This window comes from Rhinatrema bivittatum, chromosome 8 (assembly GCF_901001135.1).
Source record: "Rhinatrema bivittatum chromosome 8, aRhiBiv1.1, whole genome shotgun sequence".
Lineage (NCBI taxonomy): Eukaryota > Metazoa > Chordata > Amphibia > Gymnophiona > Rhinatrematidae > Rhinatrema > Rhinatrema bivittatum.
Window position 1 is genome coordinate 26,293,061 of NC_042622.1, and position 8,298 is coordinate 26,301,358.

An 8,298-nucleotide genomic window follows, 5' to 3' on the forward strand; every position below is an offset into this window, starting at 1 on the left:
GCAGAAATGATCCCCAGTCGCTCCCTCCTCGCTGGGTCAGTATTTCAAAATGGCGCTGACGAGCTCCATTTTGTTATACATCTGGGCAACAAATGGCACTTGCCTCAAAGCTGGCCAGCTCTATTTTAAAATACCGACCTGGTGGGGCAGGACTGCCTGGGTTTTGCACCTGCCCCGTTAAGACTGGCTGCCTAGTGAGAGAAATAAAATGAAATGAAAAGAACAAATGACATTTCATGTGTTTTTATTTTATTTTGTTTTCCAAATGAAATGAAACAAAGCAGGATATTTCGTTAACATTTCCTGTTTCGTTTCAAATGGAAGCAAAACACTCGGGATTCTTTTCAATGCCCTTAAAAGAGTGCATTCTTCGTAACCCCTGCTAATTTTAGTAAGAACATTTTTCAGTCAGGCCATTTCACCTAGATAAAATAACTATTTACCCGGATAAATGTCTTTGAAAATTGATGTCTGTTTATCAGTAAAGATATAATTATTGGAGAGGAATAAAGGGGTAGAAAGGATGGGTCAGTTTGTCTTTTCCATTTGTCACTTGCTATGTAATTAGAGTCATGCATTATGTGATTCAGAGCAGTAACTAGTCTAAAGTATCATGAAAAGAGATTTATTTCTTTTTCAGAACATATGTAGGTCCCCTGAGACATGTCTTTTAATACAAGATGTGAATTTCTAATTGTGGAAGCTGACAAATAATTTTATACTAAAAATGTTTAGTATGGCCCAGAGTTTGGTGACTCAACCCCAAAATGACTAGAATGAGTTTTGCAGGCAAGTTTGTAGTACATTCTTCCACTTGGCTTGCAAGTAACATGTAATTATCTGTGTCTAGAATAATTATTGGTCTTCACAGATAAATAACTTTTTGGACAAGTGTGTTATAAATAGTTAGTTTTAAAAATTCCAGAGCTACAAGAATCTGTGTTTTTTGGGTATTCTATGCCCCACTCCCACAGAAGGTTATCTCATAGACATGTTGCAACTAACTTAAACACGGTGTAGTAACTTCTTAAATGGCAAAAAATGTTCTTGTCCAGAAGCAGTTTGATCTTTCCTTCTCATGATTATCATCCCATGGAATCTCTATAGTTGCTCCTTCAAGCAGAAAGGAAATATGCTCTCCAATATGCAACCTAAGGCCTTCTCAGGAATAGTCTTCTTCCTGTGGAACTCACTCTCAGAAAAGCTAGGCCAAAATGAAGATTACCTCTCCTTCAGGAAGCAGGTTTGGCTCTTTAGCCAAACATTTAATGGTAAGTGCAACTGACTGCAACCCATGCTGTGAATTAGTCTGAAAATTAGTGCCTTTTTTAATAATGGTCCACTTAAATCTAGTCTATCCCACTATTGACTCGACACCTAACCTACTACTGACTCAATTTACATCAGATTAAATCTATTTATAGCAAAGCCAATCCCCATCTGGCTAATTATGCCATTGCCTTTATTCAACTCATATTCTAGAACTAACTATTTGGGGGATCACTCTTCCAGCATTTTAAGTACTGTATTCAACAATTGTAATTATCGAGCCAATATACCTGCTGTATCATTTTATTTACCTAATGTATAATACCGTAGGTGAAAGTTCACCTGCTGTACCAATCTACTACAAGATTGCTACTTATTTACCTTCTGTATGCCACTTTGGGTGAAAGTTTACTTTCAAAAATATGGTTAATAAATCATAATAAAAATTAATAAATGATGCAATTCTCTATAAGCAGTACAACCCTTGTGAAAATTCCCTCTTGTTTTATGTGCTATGAAAGTTAAATGCCAATATCGAATAATTTGTCCTGGTTGTAGCAAATTACTTTTCTGGACATTATCATTTGTAACAGTCAGTCAATAGACTGAAGTTTCCCCAATCAGATGTGTACATAGTGACAAAGCAACAAATTACCACGAAGACACAGACCAGGATATTTGCACAGTGCTCAGGTTCCACCACATTTGGTCCGATACAAATCAGTATACTGTCCTCAGTGCATAGTGTTTCCTATGAATGCAACAGGTTTCTCCTGAAAAATGCCTCCCCCAACCCAAAGCTACGCTAATATTTTCAGCAGTGTAAGTCCTCAACTGTCTAACTTAGAAAATGGGACTGAAGTCATTTTTTTATGACAACATGATTTTTGGTTGTTAATTCCATATTAATAATTTGACAATGGGAGCATGGCTTCTGAGAGCTAATCAAGAAATATGTTCTTAGTGCATACCCCAAAGTCCCAAAAACTCAGGGATAGATATTCCAAATTTAGATGGATTTCTAAGTTAGCCGGATAGACATATCTGGCTAACTTAAGATGGGATATTCAGCAGTACAGCTATGCTGCTGAATGCCCCTGTGATAAGATGTGTGTGCTGACACCAATACCCATTTCTCCAGTCCAATCCCAGTTCGCCCAGTTAAAGGATAGGACTTCCTTACCCCCCAGCTAACTAGCCTTTCTTTTACCTTACCTGCCCAACCCTTAAAACCCTGCTGAGTATGCTAAATTTTTTTCTGCTTACACCTCCTCCATAGTAGAAGTAAAGTTATGTGGTAGGGGACTGCGGTGCGAACTTGCACGCCCAATTTTATATCAGTGTCGACTCGCGTGCCTTTCCCCAGTTCCCTCCCAGTCCACTCCCAGTCCACTCCCAGAGTGGACTGTCCTCCCAGTCCACTCTAATAAAGTTCAATCAGGGCGCACCGCAGAGCTAGGACCCGCCCCTGGCCCTACAAGAGGCCAAGTGGTCCGTGCACGTGCGTGTAGGGGCGTGGCCAATGCCACTGAGGACGCTGAACACCGGCGTGAGGCCTGGTGCGCGGTGGAAGGCCCGGGGGCTGCCGCCGCAGGACACTGAGGCCTGGAGGTGTTCGCGGGTGCTCCTGGGGAGGCCGACCCGTGACCTGCAAAGGAGCTAGCGAGGTGAGCAGGCCCGTGCGCGGGCCGGAGCGTGGACGGGGCGCGCAACAGGCAGATGTGGTTCCTGTTCATAAAAGCGGAAGTAAGGAGAGGCTGGGAACTACAGGCCAGTTAGTTTGACCTCTGTGGTGAGCAAAGTAATGGAATCGCTGCTAAAACAGAGAATAGTGCAATTTTTGGAATCCAATGGACTGCTAGATCTGAGGCAGCATGGTTTTACCAGAGATAAATCTTGTCAGATGAATCTGATCTGTTTCTCTGATTGGGTTACCGGAGAGTTGGATGAAGAGAGAGCACTAGACATAATGTACTTGGATTTCAACAAGGCCTTGACATGGTTCCACACAGAAAACAGAAATACATTGTGCGACATTGGTATGGATCTTAGAGTGACTGACTGGGTTAGAAATTGGCTGAATGGGAGGAGACAAAGGTTAGTGGTAAATGGAGTTTTCTCTGAGGAGGGAGTTGTTACTAGCGGTGGCCTCAGGGATCAGTCCTTGGACTTGTTTTTTTCAACATTTTTGTGAGCAACATAACAGAAGGGTTTGTCAGGAAAGGTTTGTCTTTTTGCCAACAATACCAAAATCAGTAACAGGGTGGACAGCCAGGAAGGAGTGGAAAACATGAAGAGGGTGCTAGTGAAGCTCAAGGAATGGTCTGAGGTCTGGCAGCTAAGATTTAAAGCCACAAAAATGCAGAGTAATGCATTTAGGATGCAAAAACCCAAGGGAAAAGTACATTATTGGAAGTGAAATTCTATTAAGCACAAAGGGTGATTGTATCTGATGATCTTAAGGTGGCCAAACAAATGGATAAAGCCAGGGGCAGCTCAAGGCAATCTTCTGCCTGAGGCAAAGGATGAGATGGTGCCCCTCCCCCCCCCCCCCCAATAGGCTCCCTCTGGCACCCACATGAAAGCACCCTCACACATGCTCTCCCCCCCAAGCACCCTCACCCATGATCTCTCTTTCACACCGCCTCAAGCACCCGCACACATGCTCTCTCACCCACCCTCCAGGCTCGCAATCTCTCACACACACACACACATAAGCCGCCTCACTCAAAAGTGCGTGCACACACAAGCTACAACTTTCTCACGTGGGGCCTCTTCACATTCTTCGGCTGCGCCGGCCTGAGGTGAGGCAGCCATGGCAAGGGCAAGCAGGGTGAGGTGGACGCTACAGCAGAGCTCTGAGAGGGGCAGGTTTTGCTGCCTCAAAGCTGCCTCATTATAGAACCTCCCCTGGATAAAGCAATGGTAAAAACCAGAAAGATGCTTGGCTGCATAGGGAGAGGAATGGTCAGCAGAAAAAGGGGAGGTGATATTACCCTTCGGGTCCCTGGTGAGACCTCACTTGGAATACTGAGTACAGTTCTGGAGAGCGCACCTTCAAAAGGATATAAACAGGATGGAGTCGCTCCAGAGGGAGGCTACTAAAATGGTCAGTGGTCTTCATTCTAAAACAAAAAGGGAGAGACTTAAAGATCTAAACATGTACATCCTAGAGGAAAGGCGAGATAGGGGAGATATGACAGAGACATTCAAATGTCTCAAGGGTTTCCATGCACAGGCGAGCCAAGCCTTTTTCAGTGGAAAGAGGCTCTAGAATGAGGGGTTATGTGATGAGGTTGAGAAGAGGCTAGGCTCAGGAGTAATATTTCTTTACAGAGAGAGTGGTGGATATATGAAACATCTTCCCAATGGACGTGGTGGAGACAAAAACAGTATCTGAATTCAGGGGATCTCTAGGGAAGTGATGAGAATTATAATGCTAAATTAATTGGACGGATGGGCAGACTAGATGGGCCATATGGTCTTTTTCTGTCATTATGTTTCTATGTTTCTAAGAGAATTTGCAATACAACACATTTAACATCATCTGTCAAACAATATATACAATATATATTTTATTCAAAAGGGAACTACAGACGCCTGAATGCTTATGCCCAATGATATCCATATGTAGCTTTTTGTTATCCTCTACAAGATATTACAACTTCCTGTTTATTCATGGACCAATATGCCAAAAACTTTAATGTAACCTGGGTTGCAAGTAGTTACCCAATAATTTTATGATGAATAAAATCAGACTGATTATTTTTCAGTCAGGTTACCATGTACATACTTAACATGAATTTGTCTTCCACATACAAGGGGGCTGATGTACTAACTTGCAGAGGTCTCTATGGGAATGCCCCAATACCATTACATGTGTTTCTCATGGTCCTGTCCCATTTGCATAATATGCAAATGATCCCATGGCAAATTCCATGTGAAAAAGTTAGCAAGGAACTGCAGTTTTTTTTCCCTTTCTTAGGTATAGTTAAGTTTTGCAGGATATGTGCGCAATTTTACATGTAAAATCGAATTTTTTGTTGAACTGCTAATCTGCTGATTTCCATGATTAGTGATTTTAGATAAGGTTTGTGAATAGGTTCCAGAGCAAAAAAAACAGCATGCGCCTAAATGCCAAATAGTGCAAGCTAAAATTCTCAAAGGCTACTTGCACAATGCTATCCCATTTGTGGACCTGTTCACGCAACTGTCCACCAGCCTCAAAGTCGGATTAGATGGAATTTTCCACGAATGAGGTCATGCCCATGAAACACCAAGCTTGTTTGCTCTCACCTATGCCCAATCTCAGCAGCCCTCTCCCCCTCCTTATATAGGTGGTGCTGTGATCCCTGCGCAACGTTTTCTTAACATAACGTGGAGGTAAGCCAGTCCCTGCACCTAGGATCTTCCTGCGATAACACAATCTTTATCCTCGGCTGAAGAGCCTGTAGATTTGTAGCAGTGCCAGTGGCACAATCCTAGCTCACCAGCGTGTGGCCTTTGCAGCAACTTGTGCCAGGCATATTGGCCATGTTCTCTCTCTCTGCCACTCTATTGGAAAAGCAGAAAATAGCTGCATTAGACACCTGTAAAAAAAAGGTAGATTACATACTTATTTCCATAATACCTTCCAGGGGAAAATAAAGTTAGGCAAGAAGCAAGCAATCATGACAATAAATATAAGCCTGTTTTTTTGTTCTCATCAATTAAGTTATTATATCAGTTGGAAAACCAGTGAATTATAATACAGATGTTTAATGAAACACTGCTGTGTCTATAAGTCAAACTCTTATTTTGTGGTGTGATTTTGGCTGCATAGTTGTGTGTGTTAAACCGTATTTATTAGCTGATACCCATTATTATTTCGAGCAAGGTATAATTCAGTTGTCAGGCACCAGTACTGGAAAGGAGATTTAATCAGCGAGAGCCGCTTTGCTGCTAAGCATAAAACAATGTGGGTTTCATGAAGCAATCACACCGGTGTGAAAAAAAATGGGATTAATTAGTATTGTACAAGAACAGGCAGCATGCTCATTAAAACCTTGTGAGCTTGCCTCTTGATAAACTGCCACTTGATAGGGCCGCATTAATGTGACAGGGCAAAGGCTTCTATTTCTAAACCCTTTTTGGATCATCTCTTGCTTTAAGCGACTTGAGCTGAATTGCCAAAGGCTTTTGGAGCCACAGAGAGAGATCAGAACTGCTGCAGGAGATCCCTAGATCACCCGGGCTGAGATGCCACGCTCAGATGCTCAGATCACTGGGATTCAGAGACGACTTTTTTTATTATTTGAACTCTCATTCAAACATAGATCAATCGCTGCAAATGAAGGTGCTCCGAAAGGTTGCAAATCTGCATTCACACTCAGCAGGCTGGAGAGAAAAGCAATTTGACAAAATCGGCAGCAACATTAATGAATCCCATAAACAAGCGAGCCCCATGCTTGTTTACTAAATACTTCCCTGCTTTCGTGTGTGGCTATGGCTCCACGGTATCCTCTTAACTGCATAATTTGATACCATAGGTACACATTATGCAGTTGGTTTGATGGTAAATCTAGTTTTTTGTTTAACGTTTTATTTGACTGCCTTTGTATTACTTAGATGTTAAACATTAATATATTGACTTTAACATCCAGCACAGTTTTGGGTTTTCCATATGATTTTTTAGTTGTATGAGTGAGCCTTGATGAGTAAAAATAAAAGCTACCCATCAGTACATATTTGAGTTGTGCTACATTTAGCTAGACAAGTCTGGCATCTATAAGGGGAAAAATACAGAAATCATGTTCACCATATGTATGCTGGAGCCTTCACCATCACAATGCATTGTCCATGGTAGTCTTACTTGACAGGTTTTGCAATTGATGCCATCTGAGCAGTGGAAATCCAAATAAGAATACATTTTGTTCAGGAAATATATAAACTCCCAAGGGCAAGTCTACATGACAAACTATTATGTGATCTCCCTGAACAGGGGCACTGATGGTTGGGCGAGATACATGCGCAGACACACACACACACACACACACACACACACACACACACACATACCAAAAATGTCTGTCCTCTAAGACTCAATTTCCTCTGCTTTTCTTTCACAATTCATACACTCTAAAATCATTCTTTCTGTGCTCTTCCGAAGTAAAATCTATGTATTTTAATTCCAGCTTCAAAAGTGCACCAGGGGCTCTAATCTGTCCCTTGCAACAGAGGTTACCTTATGCTGCCGGCTTCCTGTTCCGCTTTCCTGGATATTGTATGTAGAGGCAATTGGAATGCAATACAGTTGTCTGTCAGCGTGTATTTATAGGTGCAGGAAAACGCCAGTCACAGAACAGAGGTCTCAGATTTCCTGAAGGATTTTTCCCCTACTATTTTCTTTACTCATTTAAATCTCGACACTGTTTTAAATGAATGCCTTATACCATGAGTCCCAGGCACCGAGTTACCAATTGTTGACCATTACCTGGGTGATTATAAGCTACCAATGCAAGCCATCAGAGCAGAGGCAAGGCTAGACAGCTGCAGATCAGCACAATACTTTAACAAACTGAGATGTTGTAATATTCATTTAAACCCAGATCTCACTGTTGTGATCTGAGCTGTGCAGTCTAATGAGTCAAGACAGCCACTGAATCAATAGAAAATGGGACTCATCTCTGGAAGTTTCACAGAAAATAAAGGGAGTCAGACAAAAATAAAGGGAGACAAGACAGATAAATACCATGAATGCATCAAAATTATCTGCAGGGCTGAGACAATAAGATGTATTAATTGTATAAATTAAGAGTGATTACTTAAAGATCCTTGTCTTGCTGACGGCTTTGTTAAGTGACTCGGTGTATATTTTATAGGTTGTTTCTTGTATTATGGTAAATGATTTGCCTGATGGCTGGCAAGGCACTGTGCGCACCTCTTTACGTATCGATATCAATCCCATGACCCAGCATCTGTCCGCAATTCACTTCTTGCCCAGCGTCTCATTTCTAAACCAGTGATACCCTACCTTTGCCAAGTAGGCAG

At 41.9% G+C, this 8,298-nt stretch overlaps 1 long non-coding RNA gene across 1 annotated transcript; it reads right to left on the bottom strand.

Annotated features, from left to right (window-relative positions):
• Positions 1–4,945: 4,945 nt before the first annotated feature.
• Positions 4,946–7,551, bottom strand: LOC115098111. The gene is made up of 3 exons (XR_003858424.1): positions 7,493–7,551; positions 7,067–7,146; positions 4,946–5,823 (listed from the first exon to the last, which is right to left on the bottom strand). It is a non-coding gene; the product is annotated as an uncharacterized LOC115098111 (long non-coding RNA).
• Positions 7,552–8,298: the final 747 nt, after the last annotated feature.